This window comes from Tinamus guttatus, unplaced genomic scaffold, assembly GCF_059628265.1.
Source record: "Tinamus guttatus ecotype Peru unplaced genomic scaffold, ASM5962826v1 Tinamus_guttatus_pri_ptg000307l, whole genome shotgun sequence".
NCBI classification, from domain to species: domain Eukaryota; kingdom Metazoa; phylum Chordata; class Aves; order Tinamiformes; family Tinamidae; genus Tinamus; species Tinamus guttatus.
This window is the reverse complement of record NW_028288841.1, coordinates 3348682-3370866: the sequence shown is the minus strand read 5'-3', so window position 1 is coordinate 3370866 and position 22185 is coordinate 3348682. Positions and strand designations below refer to the sequence as shown.

General features: G+C 42.0%; 1 protein-coding gene across 1 annotated transcript in view; it reads right to left on the bottom strand.

Moving 5' to 3' along the window:
* Positions 1 to 22185, bottom strand: part of PTPRG (protein tyrosine phosphatase receptor type G) — a 375249-nt gene that overhangs the window by 179982 nt on the left and 173082 nt on the right. The window lies entirely within an intron of this gene.

Below are 22185 nucleotides of genomic sequence, written 5' to 3'. Positions count from 1 at the left end.
ATCCTGCTAACCAGAGGCTCAATATCTTCTTGGATGGTGATGACACTTGGTTAAGTATGTGAGCGATGCCAACGAAGCAGGTTGCTGCTGGCATCTGCCACAGGTTGTTTTCCTGCTTAAAGCAGGAAGAATAAAATCAGAAAGGATTCAAGTGCTTAAAAGCAAAATCTCATTTGAAAGTCAATGGGGACAGTCTTTGACATCCTAGATACTTTTGGAAACGCTATTTCGGATGTGTGACAGCACCGCGTCACTCAGCACGAGTAAGAATAAAAGGGAAAACTCCAGGCCTCTCATGACAAAATCAAAGCAGCTACTAAGGATGGAGAGAAGGAAATAATATTTTCTCTGTGTACATAGAAATTCCCCATTTCTTGTTTACACAGATCTGGATGGGTAGCTTAAAGACTTAAGGGACCACAGCAGGTAGGAACCTCTGCAGGTTTCTTGGGCTCTGGCTAAATGAGGAATCTTTCCTTTGAGTGGATTAGCAGGTATGATCTGCCCAACCACCTCAGCCTTCAGCTGAGCAAAGACAGAGACACGAATCTCACAATCCCCGTGTCTGAGCCCTTGTCATAAATGAACTGCTCCGTCACGAGGCAAATCTCACAAGGCACTGAATAGTGACCAGCAGTAAACAAAAAACGTTCCTTTCTTAACCCCAAGGAAGTCATGCCTTGGCATAACTGCAAGGCAATGCACTTCAGCAACAAGCTGAATTTTCAAACTGGAAAATAATGGTTTTAAACACTCATGTATCACAAGCTCATTGCAGAACTGAGCTCATTTTAAGATCATTCAAATATCTCAGTCTGTGACTTCTATGTTATCTGGGACAAAAAGACTGAAATGGTTGCTTGATGAAATACACCAAGATTTCATTACTGTTGCCATTTAAAATCTAGCGTATTACTAAATCCTGGAAGGTATCTAAGGAAGGTGCTTCTGACCATGGAAAAACACGCTCCCTTCAGCCTCTCCTCTCACCTCCCAGTCCCTCCTAGGAAGAAATAAAACAAGTCCTGCAGGGTGAAATCTAAAGACTGTGTTTCAATGTAAGGCAGGGAAGAGTGATTTGAATGACTGACTTATCTCTTGTGCAGTAATTTACCATGAGGCTGCTGTGGCAAAGGCATAAAAATCCCTGAAACCCTAGATAAAAATCAGTGGCATCTTTCAGAGGCCTTTCCATAGCTGAAAAAGCAGCCAAGTTGTTGAATCATTGTATTAGGGAGAAAAGTTACTGAAATTATACTCTCTTTCTCTAAAAATGATGATAAATCAAACTCAAAGAGATGGAGAAACAGAGCCTATAGTTAAGAGTCCACAGTGCTGTTTTGAGCAAAGACTCCAGGATTTTCTATCCTGAGGAAATAGGGCTTTTCGTTTTATTATTTTCTGTCATCACTCTGTTTAACATGAGACACTGATGCTCACAGAAAATGCCAATTACTGCTTGAAAAACGAGACTGGATACCAAAAGCCAGGTCCCAAAGAGCACATTGAGACCTGACCCAAACCGGAATAAGCATCATCCACTCCGCAAGCTTGGTGCAGAAAAGCATGCACAAGGCATGCAAGAGCAGGCCACAGCTAAGGACTAACTTCTTTTTAGAGAAGAACTGAGAAAAATTTTCCCCAAGAACAATCTCTGATAAGGCCTATTGTAACCGGCAGTTGTTGGAATAAATGCAAACACAGGAAGAGGGAACAAAAAGGGGTCGGGATTTAGATAACCTCCAAGCAAGTGCTAGCAGCAATATCAGGAACACTGAGGACTCTCTTCTGCACTGAAGCTACCAAGCCTCCAGCAATCTCCAGCCATTTGGCTTAAAAAGCAAAGCCTATCTCCAAAACCGATTACATCCATGATGTTGTCACTCTGCTAAAGTGTGACAGAGACAAAGGATGAAGGAAAGGCTTTAAGCCATATTCCTAAATGTAAACTTTCCTATAATGTCTGCAGCTTTTAAACCTGCAGGTAGAATAAGGCCACATGTTCTTGAATTTACCTATGTATAGATACTAAAGTTATCACTGGAGTCTTTAAAACCTTCTGACCTTTTATTATCTTTGGCAAAAAAGCTGAGCATACCTATTTTGAAAAGCTTTTTTATTCCTTAGTATGTGTGTGCATATGTAGTTAATAATCACACATACTTAGTTTTGTTTTTGTATGTACATGTATAGGTAGTTAGATACCCCCACACATGTACACATACTTTCTGCATCCCTGTATTGTTCCTCAAAAGAAGTATGAAGCTGCCATGAATCTTGCAGGAAGCTCCCACTGTACCTATCAACCTGCCAGCAGCACAAATGTATGATAAATATCTAACATCAGGAAAACACCAGGACCTGAAGACAAATGCTGCAGGAAGCTCGCAATAAAGCGGAGTTAGTGTAATTACTAAAACAAGCTTTTTCCATAAACATTTCAAGGTTCAGTATTTGTGAGCTAAATAATTTACCACCACACCAACCTGAAAATGGGTCTAAGCTGGTTAAATAGTTTGGGGGCTTTTTAGGGATGCCTCATATAATAAAATCCTCATAGGCAAGAATAATGAGCTGGTGAGTTTTGAAATGCTAATATTTTCAAATGTTTACATTATACTTAATACAGTGCAACAGTATCAATGAAATTAATATGCAAAATTATTGAGTAGGAGGATAAATTGTGGCACAGAATGTGCCTGCTGGCAGCAAGTGACTGAGACTATATACATCTACATCCTCTATTTTTCATAATTTTCTGCATTTTTCATACACGTATCTGACATCTCACACAATTCATTTCATAACTGTCTGCGGCCTTTTTAAAACTGCTCACCCCTGAGCTGCATATAATAAACGAGGTCATAACTTATAATATAAGGAGAAAACACAAGATTAATTTATATGAAGGCACTGTAAATTAACTTTCTTCTACTTCTGTACTAGTTGAGTAAAACTCCGTGAAGGCTAGGGAGATACATAAAAATAGATTTCTTCCTAAATATAATTTTTAAAAATATAAATCCTAATGGAGATTACTGAATGAAGATGCATTATGAATCAATGCAAGGGCTCAATGACAGCACTTTGCATTGCTGGAAGGAAGACATATATTTCAGTAATGGGGTTGGCCATGGGTACCTCGGACTGGCCGTGCCTGCGAGCGCTGCAGGGTGCCCTTCTCTGCAGGAGAGCCTCTCGCCACCTTTTTTTTCTCTACAGAATAATAGCTATAATGATGGACCTTGACAGGTAAAATATTTATACTGCAGCAATGCCCCAAATCTATGGAAGGAAGTGGAGCTTTATTCCTCCAGAGGGCATGCGCTGCTCCTGCCACAAAAACCCGTTTAAGCCAAACAACATACAGCAGATCTGCAAATAACCTAAGAGAAAACACCCCAATTTTGTAATATACAAGCCTCCTAAGCCAACTTTCCCTAGTCCTCAATTACTTTGTTTCATTCTCTCCTCTCCAAAGTCATCTCCCCAGGGTGGGTAACCTTCCAGCACACACCCTGTTCCTCAGAAATCCTATCAGCCTTTCCATGAGACAGATTTAAAAGAAATGACAATTCTTTCAAACATCAAACTTAAAAGCAGATATTATGCTGGTGTTTCATAGAATTAAACAGATGAAGAACAGGAACACAAGCACTCATAATGCTGATGTAAATCATGGTCCCATCTGGTCTTCTCCAAGGAGAAAGCACAGTGTGAAACCAGCTCTGAAGGGAAAGAAGACAGCGAAAACGCAAAGGAGAAAATGGGTGGGCAACCTTCCTTCCCCAGAGCTGTCAGATGCAAAAGGAGACCTGGGGACCTTCAGGAAGTCTTTGCTGAAAAAGAAGCAAGGGAGAGGATCCAAGTTCTGCTGAGGGCTGGCGACTACCTCTCACCAAGGCCCAGTGAGCGGAAAACTCATCGAGAGGCTGGGGGCCAAGGAGACAGTTTGTGGTCCTATGTCTGTAACAGAGTCCGTGTTACAATGTCTGTGCCCTGGTCTGCATAACCAGTGGCAAACAGCCCCTACGGGCCTGGCCTAGGCCTGGCCACTTGGGAACAGGGGTTGCCATGGAGCCAAAGCCAAGATCACAGCCAGGACACTGCAGGCTGGAGGAGATACGAGACAAACCTACAAGAATGGCAGCTGTGGTGGCCCACGGCGATGCCTTGTGGTTACCCATGGCAATGCTTCGTGGCAGCATCTTATCTCCAAAATAGAAATGCTGCCTTCTTTGAGGGCTTTACTAAGACCCTCCTAAAGGTGAATGCTGAACAGCAGTGACAGGAATAAGCCATGATGTTTAGGTCAAGAAATCTCCAATTCCCATCTTGCTTCTGTGTCTCCTTTCACTTCCTCCCTCCATAGAAGGGGAAAATCACCAGGTCCATCTGAGCATCTGCAAAGATCGGTCTGTATAGACTTCAGAAAAACAGCATACAACCGTCCAAGATGCCTGCCTCACCCCAGGTTGCTTGTAAATGCATTTAAGGAAAATGCAATTCCAATTATTTCTCTGAACACCACAGACTTGAAATCTTGCTTCTAACATGCACCCTTAATAGCCTTGATCTCACCAAAGAAGCTGCTAACGTAAATGATGCCTCACTGTAAATTAATTATCTCCAGTCTAGGTGGGCATGGGAACAGAAAAACTTTGCTGGATTCCCATCTGTTCCTTCCAACTAGGCAAGGGAGCTTTCCCCAGAGGTCTGACAGCCAACGTGAAAAAAAAGAAAAAAGATAGAAAGAAAGGAAAAAATGTATATTTTTATTGAATTCTTGCAGGATACAGGTTAATAAAACACCCACAGAGAGCACAGAGTAATATAGAAAGGGAATAAAGAGAGGGAGGATTGATATCAATAAAGCCTATCCAGAGGCACTCGTGGAGTCGAAGTACTCATGACTGCAAAAGAAACCTGCCACAAAAATGGTTTTTCACTTGTTGCTTTGGCTCAAGTATAAAATTTACAAAAAAAAAAAAAGAAAAAGTGTCCTCAGCAAAGGACGGCTTAAAAAAAGAAAATGAAAAAAAGTCATCTGCTGCCGGGGCATTGGTGTCACCTTCAGTTTTCCAGCATCCCTTGTTGATCCTAACCTGACCAGAAGCCTGCCACTGCACCAGGACCTTAATGTTAAATATATCACATACAACACTGGAGTCCCCGAATCATTCGTTAAACTTTGACAAATGCTGACTTTGCTCTGATTTTTTTTTTTAAGGTGAAAATCACCTTTTGCCCAGGTGAGGTCTGAATGACATCGCTGTTAGAGCAGTTTTCCCATTCCAGCTGCCTCCCTCGCTGACACGCACCACTACAGCGGCTCCCCGGAGGCTGGCTGGGAGATTGCCACCTTTATTTAATGACACGTCGTGAACCCTGGCCTCAACTACCATTGACATTCAGTCTATGTTTCTACCATTAATTTAAGAGCATCAGGAGTAAGAATAAGTAGGGAGGCAGTAAGTAGCCATAATATTCACCTCAAGGTATGGGAGCAAATACAACTGCTTCTGGAGCTGAGGAAGAAGAGTTTTAATACCTCTCCCAACTTCTGTTTCTCTCTCAAATAGAAAAACTGCTATTTTTCTCACAGACGGCATCAGAAGAGCATTGCAAGAGATTCACTCCCCACCAGTGCAAAAGCTATAGACGAATTTAATAAATGCACTTCCTTCGGCACTGCCCAAATATTTGCAGGTCCTTCAGGGACAGCCACCAGGGAGGGCGCTGGGGCCAGGGGAGAGCATTGCCCAGGCCCCGCGCTCGCGCACCGGCCCAGCCGCCACAAGCGAGGAGGCAGCGGCGCGCTTCACCGCCGGGGCTGCTTCCTCACAGCAGCGCTGGGACAACCCGCGGTGACACCGAGCGCCAAACGGAGGCTGCGGCGTCGCAGTTAACTGTGAAATCTGTAAGATATTGGATTTATATGGTGTTTGCAGAGCACATTAGAAGATCATCATCATCATGTCTTTTCAAGACAGCCATAATTATTCAGGCTGTTATTTTATCTCACCAGTCCTTTTGAAAAACTATTTAGTATTAGCAACCCCTCACTAAAAACAATGTTTTGGTTGAGAGACTAATCTTCATATCAGTACACAGCCATACCTGGTCTTATCTACATTACCAATTCCCCGCTGATTGAGCGGATTCATTAACAACACAATCTCTGGCGACTGAAATGAAGTCTCATTCTTCGTATCACGGGTGCCTTGCTGTTTGCTTTTCCTTCACAGTGTGCACACAAGTAATTAACTTACTATGCTCCGCTAGCTCCTGACACGTTACTTGGCAGAGAAAAAAATCACCAGCAGGTAGTTAAGCATGCAAAATATTTTCAGTCAAACAAACTTCATAACAAAGTACCGCTCAGGAGAAGCGCGGCTCTTCCCGATACAACATTGGGGCACTCCACGCCGACTGCCCCAACGGGAGCTTCCTGGGCGGCAGTGCTGGTGTTGGGGATAAAAAGTCACTTTTAACACTTTCACTCTAAATGTAGGAAGCTTCTTAGGGGAGAAATAACTGGTAACTAATAAAAGATGGTGACTGAAAGGATGAGCACAGAGAGTGCCTTGAGTGTCCCTTGTGACTGTGAGACATACGGATGGACAAAGGACACAGCATAAAAAAAGGGGGCAAAAAAACAGAGATTCGCTTCAAGTGTGGCATAACTGAGATTACTGGTGTCTGGCAGTAGAAAGGACAGCACATTTCAGCTTTTATTTCAACTACGAGGCAATTTGCTATTCTCTGTTTAACGTCTTTTCATTGACAGTGGAACCTCTAATGAGAAAACACGCATTTTACTCATAAACCCCACCTAAAATACTCCACCCAAGAACATCACTTGAAACGTTCAAGTAATACCAGTAACACCAAGACATAAAACTGCAGTAAGTTATCCCTGTGTTTACCTGCCGCTCCTGTGTAAGCTGCAAATGGATGGTGACTTATTTCTTTAAAGGAGAAGTGCAGGGCTGCCCCACTGAGGGATGGTGAGGTGAAAGGCAGTCAAAGGCAGTCAAAGGCAGTCTTGGCCTGCAGTAACAGAACTGTCATTGACTTTAGCAGTTCTTTTCCTTTAGAGCAAAGTAGCCAAAATTCCAAAATACATGTAAAAATACTGGGAAAAGGCAAGAACTGGGCTAACTAAGACAAAGACCCATTGACCATGTTATTAACAGCAATATTGACCTTTTGTGACAAATTCTTGTTCAGAAGCTCTATGACTACGTTGACCTAAGAGTGGAAAACTTGATCTCTAAGCTTTCTTCAGCGCAAAGAAGCCACCTTCTGAACTCATGGAAAATGAAACTTGCCCTCCCAGTTGCTCAGTTTTGTCCAGAAGATATTTATTCCTTTCGCATTCATGTGCCCTGGGGCTAACCGCCACTCCCAAGGCTGTTGTCTCTACCTCTTCAGTTAGAGAAATTAGTTCCTCATGTCCTATTGCACCAAATTTTGCTTACAACAAAATAATTAAATTTGCAGAGGACAGAATTCACTATGATTTTTGTGAATATCTTTTTTCCTCTATTCTTATACTGCTTTCAGCTCAGCTCATTTACATTCAGCTCCTCATTCAGCTCCATCATTTTCAGTTCACCTGTTACTTTCCACCTCCAGCAGAGCTGGTCTTCACCTTAGCTACGCAATCTATACCAGCTCTCTAAAACTTGTGCTCTTGACTTTGAATTCCTATAAACTAAACACTATATTTCCATGTGGATCACTGATAGATACTCAGGTCTGCAGACAGACTCTCTGAATCAAGAAAAACCCAATACTACATCTCTGAAAGTCTTTTGAAGCCTGCTTTGTCCCAGAGGATGAAATCTCAGGTTCTGTTCAGCTTTCCACACTTACAGGGGCAGCAAAAAGTAACAGATTTTAATGCCCGAAGAACATGAAGAACTACTGACACGAAGAGCACAAGTCAGTACATTTCATAGTTACCTTTTTACAGAGCCTCAGAAAAAAAGACTTTGGCTCTTTCAGAAAGAAATTCAATGCTGTAGAAATCAATATTAGAGAAACTACTGCACGGGTTTAAAGAAAAAATTCCCAATGTCCCAAATGATCTCCAAATTTTAATCCTGTGTGTTCAGTTTCCAGACTTGCCTGTGTTTTGCCTTCTTGCAAGAGGTGTTTAAGAGACAGACTCTTCTTTTCATAGTGCCACTGCCGTATACATCTCAAGCGATTTGCACATACACTTGGGAATACTGCAGGGGGTCTCGACTGACAAATAAAATTGGGGTTGGAAAGTTTTCGTCTCTGGAGAAGGCCACCCAGTGCTCCAAACTTTCTTCTTCTCAAAAGGCAAACTGGGCTGGAAGTTACCCTTCACTTCAGCCAAAATCCTGCATAGAGCCAAGCAGCTCCCTCTGCTGTCTTCATTAGAGGATGTTTCTTGTAACAAAGATGAGCAGGGGAATAGGCTGCTGCTTCTAAACCACAGCTAATCTTCCAAAAGTCTAGATTTCTTCCTTTGATCCAAGCAGAACTAATAATGGACTTGTAGCAGCAAAAGGACAAAACGACAAATAATCAGATCCATAAGAGATTAATGGACAAAACAGGTAGATAAACTCTTGTGCCCATAACCTGGTTTCACAGAAAAATGTTCCCTCTATCATGAGATTTTCTTACTGATGACAAACATTCTCCAAGTTCTCATTCTCCTGAGGCTTGATTCTTGCATCAGCTTTTCTGTGGCCTTGAAAAACAGCCTCACTGCATGCACATAGCCAGAACATCCACTGGGTATATTCTGTGACCAAGTCTTTCTACTTTGCCATTTCTTTCTGGTCTTTTCTGTCCTGTCCTAAATGCTTTCTCCATTCAGCCACCATTAAACAGGTATGATTATTTGCATGGCCAATATCATTTCCAGATCTTTTTCACCTTCCATCTGGTTTACAGTGTCAGTCTTTGTATTCTCCATTCACAAGATACTCAAGAAGGCAGTTTTTCTTCCATATTGTTATTTTCCTTGTTCTTTCTCTAGTCCAACCCTTCACGATTTCACCCACAAAAATCCTGATAAAAAGGACCATTATTTTGGTGAGATCATCTCTTACTATGCTAAGCAATACTGTCCCTCTACACTGCACACAGTGTACTTCTCTGTATCCCAACATTATCTTGCACTAAAGTCCTTCTTGAGGAAAAAACTTTCTGTTCTTTTTTTGCTTAGAGTAAAACAAAAATTAGTGTTTGATTCATGATCTCTTGCCACTACATGGTGAAAATCTGTGATCAGAAGTTAAAGTATTCTGAGTATTATAAGGTAACTGCACAGGCTGTCTTTGGGATCATGTACCAAAATAAGCAATTAAACTTAAGCCTCTTGATTACAGAGCATCTTAGGCAATTTAATGCTTTTATTAAAGCCACAGCTGATGGACTTGAGACACTGCAGTCTTGGTCTCAGGAAAATGATACATGTCCACCTTTTTAAAGCAGAAAGTTTCCAGGCTTCTGAGTTTCAAAGAAAGTCTAAAGACAACAGAAGCAAGATCCAAGAGCCAGGAGGCAAACAAGACCTTAAAACTACTATGTGTTTTTTTTTTTTTTTTTTTTCAATTTCTCCTGATTTGTTTTGGTCTCTCTCATTACTTTCGAGCAACCCATCCTGGCTGTACTCCACTGTACCTGAGTTTATTCACAAACACCAAACAGAAGCTAATGCCAGGGGAAATAACAGAAAGAAACCAAGACCATCAGTAGTGCCCTCAGTACTGAAACCCTGGGTTAATATAGGGGCCTTGCACAGATGATTCAATGCCAACCACTACTCAGGGCTCATGTGGGACCCGCTTCCACTGTGACTGCAAACTAAAAGGGGAAAAGGAGATTGCTTTGCACTCAAGATGTCTTGATTCTAGGAGATGCCTACAGACTTCACACTAGCTGAGCAGAAAAGAGATTTTTATTTTGGTAAAATCTCATCTGTTGCTATTTTTTCCAGAGCTTTTATTACACAGATATTTAGAATCATATATAGCACTCTAGTTTCTTCCCTGCTTATCATGAATCCTGCCCAAGTGCCTCCTTTCAGGAACAAAATTCGCTACACAGCTTTAGATGGAGAAGATTATTTTCTGAGGGACACAAGCTCACACAAATAGTAAGATTTTGCGAGAGTGGCTGTACCACTGTATCCTGTGGTTGGTCTGAACTGTCACCGAATGATGATAGGTGACTAGTGCCCATATAATATTCCTTTTAGTCTCCCTGGCCTTGTCAGACCTTCACAGCTGTGAAGAAAGGAAAAACGAGTAGGGCTTATTCTGAAGTAAATTCTGGATGTAACCGCTTATAACTCTGCTAACACCAAGGAACTAGTAAATCAGCAAGAGAAGTTTATTAATTTAGTAGTTACTGAGACAGATCTTATTGATCTTCTCTACTCGCCCTCAGCTGCCAGAGTTCACCTCCCAGCTCCGGTTGCTGCCGCGGTTAAGCGGCTCAGCGGCGCCCCGTGTTTCATCGCACGCACGTTGTAGCACGGCGCTCACGCTACGGCGACTCGCACACTAAGCAGCGGATTTATCACCCCGGAGCAGCCTCCGGATCCGCTCGCTCCGGGGAGCCAGCGCAAACACCTGAGGGCAAAGCTCGAGCTTTGCGCCAAGAGGTACGGAGCGTCCTCACCGCACGGCCCACCTCCTACCCAGCCCCGGCCCTGCAATATTTTGGACACAAAATCAGTTCGCTGAAGATTAGTTTCCATTTTCAGCGTTCACATGTTTTGGCAACATTTCTTTTTAGAGGCTCTGGTTCAGCAAAGCACTTCGGCACATGCGTTGCTTTAAATAGCTGAATAATCCAACGTCTCTTAGCAAACGCTGAGCTTTAATTGTGCGAATAGTTCCAGTTCAAGGACTGCTCGTGCCTTGGAAAAGTGAGCACTCACTTATGTGCTCTGTTCATTGCACAGATATAATGTTATTCATGAGCTTCATGTTATGCATTTACTTAAGTACTTTGCTAAACAAGGGCCAAAAAGCAAATACGCCCGTCAAGTTTGTTTAACAGCAGCTCTACCATTCGGTTCTAAACTGTCAGGAATTTTAACTAGGAAAACTAATCACAGGATTTACTGTCATTTCTTTCATAGCCAGGCCTTGATTCAGCACTCACTACTGTGGCAATAAAATTGAATAACGTAATTTTTTTCCTCATTTCTAGGCTTGTATAGTCCGTAAACTAAAAATATATGTGGATTTATATACATATATATTCATAATATATAATAAATATATACCAACTGGGGAAACCATCCCTGGCCTAGGGTTTTGCCCTTGTAGCCCATGGGACTCACCACATCACGGTCATGAAGGGGCCTCTCTGGAGAACCTGCCCCTCCATTTAGAGTATCCCCAGGCCCACCATGTATTCTGGCTGCCAAATCATGGTATCTGATTAGAAAAACATGATCAGAGAATCTGGGGGGCCTTTTAATATGATTTCTGTTTTTTTCAGTCTTATGAAAATACTTGGGGCCTATGGTTTCAGATGAAAACACCTAGTATGGGCCTGCCAGGAAAGCAATTTCTTACACTGAAGTGGGCTGGAGAAGCTAAATTAAAAAGGGTCAAGGGGAACAAAAAAGTAAATGGAAGCAGAAACAGATGCACCTGGAGGAAAAAAAAAAAGGGGGGGAAGAAAAAGTAGAAAAACTAAAATTGTCTTGAAGATAAAAGAATTAAGCTCTTCTGACCAGTAGCTATAAAACATTTAATGAATTTAGACACTTATTTCCAAAGGAAGAAAGCTATTTAATGAGATAAGTGTTATTAAGATGGAGCAAAATAAACTATAATGTAGAAAACTGCTCATTAGTTGATGCTTAATTGCTCTTATAGTTGGGGAAGAAGCAGTAATTACTCTACCAAAAAGATCTATATTTAGAATTTACAGGGTGTTTGTTTGTTTGTAATGTGCAGAAAAAGAAAGCCAATTTTGGTTTTAATATCAAACCAAAATTTAGCCAGAGAATAGCCAGCGTCACCTGCTTCAGAACTGAACAAGTGACAACTGTATAGCTTCTGGGAACGTGAAAAGGAAATATTGATTATAGCAAGAAATGTAATTGGAGCTTGTTCTGAAACAAGTCTTCCATACATTTATAGTTATTTACTCACTGTGGTCTCACTGTTTGTCTGTTTTCCTTATAAATATTTACTATGCACTATCTTCATAAAATAATTATTATTCAGTGTTCACAGCACAGAAAAGCCATTAGACACTGGCTGTGTGCTTTGCCATCCTAATCTGTATGACAATATTTTAATCCAGTTCTAATACCTAATCCTTTCAGTTGAATGTTCTAAATTTTCTTCGCCTGGTTTTTCATGCGAGTATCTACAGAAAAGTGATACCTGCACACACAGCTCCTTATCAGACCCAGCTCAGGAGCTGATGCAGGGATTTTCCACGATTGCTGTGGTTCACCAATTCCTGGCGGTTCCACATCTGTGCACAGGTGGCCCCATCCAGAAATCACAAATGTTCCATTAAATTACTCTTTAAGACATGAGGGACTCTTCATCAGAAGATGAAAGTTTTCCTCTCAAATGTTACATGGACATAAACTTTAAAATGCCCCTATCCACTCCTGTCACAAATAGCATCCAATTGTACTAAGGCTAAACAGATAAAAGGAAAACGTCTTTGGATTTATCATCATGATCTGGTTGGAATCAGCAGCACCAAGATGAAGTGCAACCAAATTGGCAATCTGTATATCACCTCGTTCTCTCATAAATCGTGGTTATAAAACAAATACTGGCAGGACAGTCAGAGTTAGAAACCATAACAGACATTTAGGCCAATTTTTATTTAATTTGATTGTGTATGAAGACAACGATACCCCTTTAACTGCAGGAAACACGCTCCATCTGCTCTCCAGAGCTTCCACTGGGCTTGCAATTTCCTTTATGTGCAATTCCAGATGTTAACGGAGACCCTGAAGGCCCCGAGGGCCCGGGCTGCTCCTCCTCGCTCCCTGCACCGCGCAGGTGAAGCCCACAGTCAGCAAAGACGACCGCACAACGCCCCAGGCAACGCACTGAGGATCTAATTGAGACTTTAGCAGCACAGAGGGTCTTTAGCAAAGCCACTGCATGGGCGGAAACTCACCTGATGCCAGAAAAAGCAGCGAGCATCGTCCTGGCCAAAGCTTTGGTGCAAACCCAAGAGAGCAACATTTTCCAAACGCAGGAGCCCCAACGGCTCACTCCTCTTCAGCCAGTTAAACTGAAATAGCTTACAGATGCAGCTCAAGGCTTAGGCCAACATGGAAAGAGCTTAATTACTTATTTATTTTTGGAAATCTGGAAAGATATCTCATGTGAAGACTGTCTCTTGGAGCATCTTTTGCTAACTGACATCATGCAGGTGCCTGTTCTTTTTTAAACCAAGCATGTATTTCTAATCAATTGAAAATCATATTTAAGAAGAATGAAACCCCGGAGATTCTTGTGATGATGTATTGAAAAACATAAATATTATACACTTTAAACATCATTAAAGTATTTTATAGCGTAGATTTCTGCTATCCCTCCAGTAAAAACAAACAAAAAAAAATCAAAGCTCTGATGTGCAGAACTATGAATTTTAATTCCCTGTAAGATCATTCTAAGATAATTACTAATCCCCATCTACTGGTCAGGTAAACTTTAGGGAAGAATATTCTAAAGGAATGGGTAACTGTAGGGCAATTTTCTGTTCTGCTTTTACAAAGCAAAAAGCATTTCTAGCTACATTCAGCATCCAAACTTGCATATAAACATATTCCAGTCCAAACAGATTCTTCATACTGCTTCAATTCCATATTGCTTGCATAAATCATATTTATTCCTTTATAGAGATTTTTAAAGACAATCACCATAAATAGCATAGCACATCAAATATTATTCCAAATTTAAACAAAATCTGTTCATCATTATGGTCATTAGCTAATGGTTTTACCTTCCTTTGGGACCATGGTAAACATTAAAATTCAATTTATTTAACATTTACTTCTCATAAAACAAACAAAAAAAAAGAGCATGATTTCCTTGCTACAATAACAAACTTGGGGTCACAAAACTCAAGAGAAACAGGTCTAAAAAAAAGAAACCAGCAAAAAAACACTCCTTTGAAGACTAATGAGGTACTGAAGGAGGATGTAAATACACACAAAGCTTGTACTGGACTCTAAGCCTAATCCTGCAGCTAAGCGTCTTCCTACCATTGCAAGTGCTGTAAGGCCCAGGGCTTCCAACCTTTTTGATTTGCAAAGAGCAAAACATTCTCCCACGGGAAGTGCAGCCCCCAGGACCTGTGGGTTTAAGCCCTTTGAAAATCCATTTTCTTTTCCTAGAGACTATCTGGGCCCAGCTTAAAGAGCCCAAGGATGCTCAGGGGCCCAAAGCCGAGGACATACTACCAAGCACACGTCTTGAGGCAGCTATAACAGGCACCACCATGCACAACTTTCCTTAAAATGACCATAACTTATTCCAGCTTGCAACCTTGAGTTATTTGAGGGAAAAAAATAAAATTTTCCCTGTGATACAGTTGCATTGTTTAATCCAACTCTGATAAATGCATTCTTTTCACTCAAATTGATTTTCTTTTCAAAGCTCCCTTTGTCATCTGATTTGTTAAGTACTATAGGACTCCACATCTTGCTGACTGCGTATTTGTGCTCCAAACAGTTTCCCCTGCAGGACCACAGTGATTTCACCACAGATTATTTTTCTATAGATGCTCTCTTAGAGTGCTCATCAACATACTGACCTAAGTGCTTTTAATTATTCCAGTGGAGTCTGCTTTAATGGTGGAGATTTACTTAAGTCAAGAAATACTACTGCAAAAAGCACTGAAAAATCCATACCCCACACTTCTCCCTGAAACCTGAATCAATCAGAAGTTTAACGCACATTGTTAATGTTTATGTGCATGTGTATCTATGGTGCATGTATGCAAGTTTTATATGGGCCTATTTTACATCTATACCCATCTGCATGTAACGTAAGCTTAATGGGACCAGGAAGACAGCAAATCCATTTAATTCTCACCTTCAGAGACACTGTTTTCTTAACACCTCTGAAAAGGATGCAAGCAAATTTGGTGTTTTCGCTTTATTTCCTAGCTCGTGCTTAGCAAATTGTTTGAACATTAGCTATCCATCTTGCCTGTTAGCATTCACATAGACACCCCTCACGCCTAGCTGTATTAACAACCCTCCTTGAAATACGCAGGAAATTGGAGCCACCGGGAAAGGCAGCCGCTCTCCATCTCTCCGTTTACCAGACAACACATCTTCAAGTGCCATAAAATACACAAAGCATCTCCAGGGAATGTCAGGATAGGTTAGACCGCTCGCCTAAGGCAGCGGTGTTGAGGAGAACAGTTTAACGTGAAGATGATGATCACCTTTCAAACAGGAAAAAATGCAAAGGGCAGAAATGGGGAGTGGAAGAGGTGACGAATGAAAGTCTGTCTCACACTCGACTTCAGAATTAGCAGCAGGGAGAATTATTAGCACATTTTTATACATGTCCAACTATCACTTGTCCCTTAAGATTTTTTTTCTCTCTTTTTTTAAATATTTGAATTTTGAATTTAAGACTTGGACTAAAAAAAGAACACATGGAGAAGGGAACACATTAAAAGATGGTAAAAGGCAATTTTCTGTAACTCGTTTTACTGTATCAACAAAACCAGAAGAGCTAAAGGGAAGATATTCTGATAAAAATTTGCTACTCACGACAGCTGCATGCGTTGAAACCAAGCCAAATTCCTTTAAGTTCTACATTCAAATACTACAGGAAATTGTTATTGCTCATGAATAGATGTAAGCTTACTTTTGAGAATCATTTTTTCAGCCAGAGACTTTGTGAAACAAGCAGCTAGTATGTTATTCTTATCATTAAGTTTAATATTTTCAGGAAGAAAAAGAGGTAGAATGTAGCACTTCAATTAAAAAAAACGAGCTAGTCAAAATAACATGGAAAAAATATTTGTGAAACTGTCCTTCTTGACACAGAATGAGATACAGTAGAAACATCCTGCCAGTTGAGAGGCTTCTCTTTATTTATTTAGCAAAAGAGTTTCCTTGCAAAGAAGCAAAATCTTATGTTGACGCTTCTTAAAACATTTTCCGAGCATTGCAACTTTAAAACGATACTGCTCTGGTAAGAGGCTTTTAAGAAAGCTGCAAATTAAGATTTCAGGAATTTGCACAAGATACTCCTGACAACATGAGTTTTACACTAGCAAGGGCACCGCTCCCACCTTTGGCTTATTCCCACTGGCACTGTGTTTAATCCTGTTCAAAACCCTTCACTTGGCACCCAGAAGTTCCCTGGAATTCAACCCACAGCAGCCCACATAGCACAGTTCAGGACAAGTGCGAGTCCCATCGAAAGGCTTTTCCACCACTTGTCCACACTAAGAGCTTGGATCTAGCCACGCACACAGTTCTGTTAAATGATCACGATCAACGTTCACGTCTTCAAGGAGCTACTGTGAGAACAGGGATTTCTTGCAAAGACCCCTCTGCGGAGAGCTGTGCCAAACACAGAGGGCTGAGCATGGCACGACCTCAATTCACTCACCCGCCTCAGTCACTCTCAAAACATGCTGAAAATCAGTTTTTACAAGTCCTTCACTTAAGGTCTTCACCTCACTGTGCTATCTTATCTGACATAAGAGCCACTGAATAGAGAGGAGACCCCTTCACCAGCACGTTTACTCTGGCTGCAGAAATGTAACTCACATTTAACATGCAAAATGAGCCTCCTCATTAGGGCCTCCTTTGGGTCTTATGCCTTTCCTAAGGCTGTTATTGTACTACTGATCACTGCACAGCACTGTAATATATAGTGATCCTTCAGGTTGGGAGAAAGCTATGTGCCAGTCAGGTTTATGAAGCCTATAAAACTTTTACTGTGCTTGTAGCATAACCAAAAGAAAAAAAAATAAAAAAAGTCATCCATAAATTTAATTATTCCTGGCTTCTGTTCTGGGATACATCTCTCTGGGGTACAGTCTGAGATTGCTGAACAGCACTCGGTTTCCTAGATCAAGGTGATACAGGTTTTTTAATACCTCTGTGGCAATTAATAGAACATTTCCCTGCCTATGGCGTGAGCAGGCATATCTACTGGTGGAAGAAATGCCAGCAGATTTTGAGGGGCTTCTCCTCCACAGATGGGTCTCATCACTACCCACTGCTTCTCTGAAGCCACTGGCAAATCCTCATGGATTCCTCATTTTGGGTGTTTCTTGCAACCCTGCCTCTAACCTGGGAATAGATCGTTCTCTTTAATAATAATAATTCCAAGCCTGCTACCACATTTATCTCAATTTGATCTGCTATTAGAAATACGTGATTGCTGAATCCCACTATCCCACACTGGGGTGTTCACACGGATCTGCTTTCCTCCAATTTCAACGCCTCTTGGATTAATTCTCAGCAGAAGGCGAAGGCAGCCCTAGAACAGGGCTCTGGCCGTGCCGGCCGCGGGACGTGCACAGCCCAGCCTGGAGCTGGGCTCACATTTCTTCCTTGATTTGCCCAAAAACCTTGTTTGCAACAGACTCTAGCAAATCTAATTCAGACTAATCTAATCTCGTGAATACTTTCAGCTAAACAATTCAGCATTTGCAAAGCCAACGTGTTTGGTTTCAATAGATTTAAATGTCGGGTTTTTTTTTGTTTTGTTTTGGAAAAAAAAAAGGTTATTTTTGAGGTGGAGCTGCCTTTTAGAAAAGGATTAAAACACCCTTTAAAAAATATGTAGTTCAGCCAAAAAGTTTGGGCTTGTTTTACATTTCAGCACAATTTTCTTCTTTTTGGGTCCATCAAAGATACCTTCCATCTCCTACTATCTCTCTCCTACTTTTCTGCTTGGCCACTGACTCCAGAAATGAACTACTGACACACCACCCAGGAAAGGGATAATCCCAGCATTAACAATTTAGTCTAAATACACAACCAGATAAAAGATTAGTGATCTTCATTTAAAACCCAACCCCATGGGCATTATGAGGAGCTTGCACAGCTCTGCTACATGGATTACAACAGATTCGTTTTAAGCAGTCTTATTGTTAAAAAACAGAATAAAATAAAGCATAGGGCAGACACTCATCAGGGATTACGGGACAGGAAGGCAGCGCAGGAGGTGGCTCTGTGCATGCACATCCCAATCCCTATCCTCGTGGACTGGACAACAGTTCCCACCTCCCACTTGCTCGAGAGCCAGGGCCTTTTCCCTCTTCCCTAACGAGTTCCAGTATCAAAAACACACGTTTCCACTGGGGCAATTTAGCAGCATATCAGACACCAGGCAACGAAGAGATGCATCAGGAGATCTGCTTTCTTATCCACCACAAAGTAGCCGCTAGCTGCGAAGTTCCTTGTGTGTTTGTTTTCTGAGGACACTCAAAACACAGATTTTCCCATCTGAGAAAAGCCCACCCCAATACGAGGCTCTTCTGGCTCAGACTGGGCTGTTCTTTCTGTTCCTCAGCAACATTACCCATAGTTTAATCTCGTTTCCTTAGAAATAATCACCAGGCTATTTAATATTTTCCTCTAGTTAATATTTAACACACCGTTGGGGAAACAAGATGAATCCGATCCCACACCCAGTAAGCTTTCCTGTCCTTAAACAATTCTAAATTACATTACACCATTACACCCAAAGCAGAGCTCCGAGTTCCCAGAAAAATACAAGCATTTAAGCGATTCAGCAGAGCTCATCTGACATCCGAGCACTGTCCGAAGAGGCAATCCCTTTCCTCTCTCCTCCCAGTCCCTGGATGGTTGCCCCTGCGATGACAGAAACCCTGTACGCGTCTTCGGTCCTTCTGATTACAACAGAGGCATCTGTGTTCCCAAACAACAGGAAAGATTGCTGAGATTCTGTTGCATCAAGAATCTCATCACGTAAAATCCTTCTAAAACATCAGATTCTGGTTTTCACTTAAGCTCCTAACACATTTTCAAAGAATAGCTGAGCTTGAATCAATTTCCTTGACATCTTAATCCCGGGTACTTCAGGTGGCAGTTTGCCATCAAAGCCAACACAGTGGAGCATGACCAAGGACCCGGCAGCAGTGAGCAAGTGTCCCCAGCCTGGCTAAAACCCCCTGTTTATAAGAGGCTGCTCTTAGGAGAGAAACAGAGAAAGTCCTGGGTGCAGGACAAGAGTCAGCACAGCTGGGACACAGCTAGGAAGGGAGCCAGAAAACTTTGGCAGGGAAGGGAGACTTTCATAGCTGGGGAGGAGCACCCAAACATTTAACGCTTGCGTGCAGGAGGATAGTGGATCATATCTGCACAGGGTCTGATGGGGTGGTCAAACATGAGGGAGGATGCTGAAGCTCAGGAGAAATGAGCCCAAGGGCCCCAGGAGGACCCTTTGCTCCTGCAGTTACATGGGGTGAACCACACATGGAGCAACATTCACACGCGTGCAGCTTGGCTCGTGCATGCCTGCTCTGCCTCCAACCATCTCCCTCCAGGAAAGGAGCCAAGGAACAAATGGTCACTAGTTCCTGCTCCTCTGAGAGCTGCGTTTTCATCTGAGCTTTTCAAATGTTTTATTCCTCTCTCTCCACTAGGAATGATCATCTTGCTAATATTAGTGCTTACCTATTTTGTTGCATATCTGGCATAATAACATCAAACTTGACTTCAAGGATGTGAGAAAGTCCTTGTTCATGACCTAGATACCACAAGGAATTCTCCCCGAGAAGTTTCCAAGATGAATCCTCTTTCTCTGCACTCCAAGGAAAAATGGTTGCCTGACGACTGTGAGCTTGTGCTTGCAGGCGTTAGTAAGAAGAGAAAAGGGAAAGAAATCCCCACGCAGACACAAGTGATACCTGCTTTGGGCTTCCAATATTCCAAGTAATAACTGCTCAGGTTAACACCACCAGCATATCCTGGTACAAACAACTCCAGCCTGCACCAGAGGCAAGTTCACAACAGAAGAAAAGCAGAAAGACCAATATATCAGAATAGCACTTCATATTTCACAGGTTCAAAGGCTCGCATGAAAGAACCACACCAATTCACACCAGCGGTTCCTTTGAGAGCTTTTTCCTCACTGAAGGTCCTGCCTAATTTCAAGGTCTTGAGACTGAAAGGCTCACACACAAGCTCATGTAGTATTAAGGCTCATACCTCCAAAAATTCCCATGGCTGTAATATTGCAAAATATTCCCCAACCTCATACATGTATGCACACGTTTGCAGCAGTTACTAAAACAACTATGTCATCTTCCAAAAGGCACTAAAGATGCAGAAACGGAAGGGAGAGATGGGACAGGAATGCTGCTTTGTTTGTGTGCCTCCACCTTGCTCATCAGACACACTCGAGCCAAAGCATCCTGCTCTCCAGAGGGAAATCTGTTTCTGCAATTTTGCCAGAGCTTTTATATATGGCAGTGGCCAGCTGGCTGCTGGAAGAGCCATGTGTCAGTGGTCCTGGCGAATGCTTAATGTGTGATATGGATCTGCACAAACTGCAAGCACTTGGTTTGCAAACATTCCTGGTTTATGCATTTACAAAGCAGCGAGTAAAAGGAGAGATGGCTCCTGATGTCACGCACCATAGCAGGCAGCTCGTATATACCTATCTGTGTACATGTGTGTATATATATACACACACATATATATAAATACATACACAGAGTAGCTTCTCTTTTTCTTGGCACTATTTGCCTTCCTGGACTGCATTTACCCATTCTGCCTCTCAGTACTGTCACATCCTCTGCTGCTGCCACCCTTGCACCTGAGGAGGCCAATATCCAAAACCATCGAGCCTCCAAGATGATTGATTCTCCCTCCAGACAAGATGCGGGAAGCCTCTGCACAGCTTCCCTCCAGCCTTGCTGGATGTGTAGATCCCAGAGGAAGGAATCACACCTGCAAGCAGGTGGGAGCACAGGAAAGTGTCCGATGATGCCCCTGACTACTGGCACTCCTGCTCCTGGGCTGTGCCTAAGGGTCCATGTAAATCAAAACTGCTTCTCCTGCATGGAGAAGCCAGCAAGTCAGTCCACACAACTGTGGGAACCATGTGGGGAGCAGTAAAGCAGGGACAGCGGCATAGTTTGAATCAATCTATTTTTTAGCTAAGTACTTTCTACTGTACCATCCCAGAGGATGTGTTAAAAAAGATGCATCAACCAGTGTGGGCCTTGCAGAAAGAGGGAGAAGGTGGGCATACTAGAAGAGGTCTGTGGGTACAATCCTGATACATATAAAAAAAGTACTCCCTAATTTTAAGGCAACCATCTACAGGTGGATTTACTAACGTATGGCTCCATGCCCATGCCTTTGTTCAAAAATATATATATTTTTACTGGCTAATGTCAGGCAAGCCAGACCTCCACCCCAAGCGAAGTTTATCCCAATCACTGCAATCAATGTGGAGAGCAAAAGTGGAGGTGAGAAATGAGTCTGCCACAGCCTCCCGGGTGCCAGCAGACACAGACTGTCGAGCCAATAGGGAAGGCAATTCCCAGCCAAGGTTCCCTGAGTGAATAGACTCTCCTGGTGACACCAGACAAGAGGGTTAATGTACGGATACAGATAAATAGTTTGTGTAAACTTAGCTGTCTAGTAAAGGAAACAGAACTATAATAACTGTAATAACCGTAGACAACATGTCAAATGAATCCTGATTTAAATAGTAAGCCATGTGGTATAGTAAGTAGGAAAAAATGGTTTTGTCCTTTAAGCTATCACAAAGTACTTGCTTCATGGAATCTGTTCTTTCTCAAAATTAAGATCAAGGATACTTTTTAAACTTTTATTATATCACCTAAAAGCTTCTTAGTAGCACCAAGAGTTTGTATGAAATATATAAAATAAGCAACTACAATAGTTTTAGAGACTCCTAAATAAGTTCCTATATAAGCAAGGTTAGAAGAGGAACACTCGTTCCGAGACTGCACAACCAGCCAGCCACAAAAGTCAGTTCAAGAACACAGTTAGCAGCCATATGACCAAATGGACCCATCATTGATCAGTTATTATACAGAAAAAGCTATCTGCTAGAATTTTTCAAAAAAAATCCAACTACAAACAGGGGCTTGCACTATCTAGTGGCAAAACAGGATTTTAGTATCAAATGCAAATGTTTCATGGTTCGT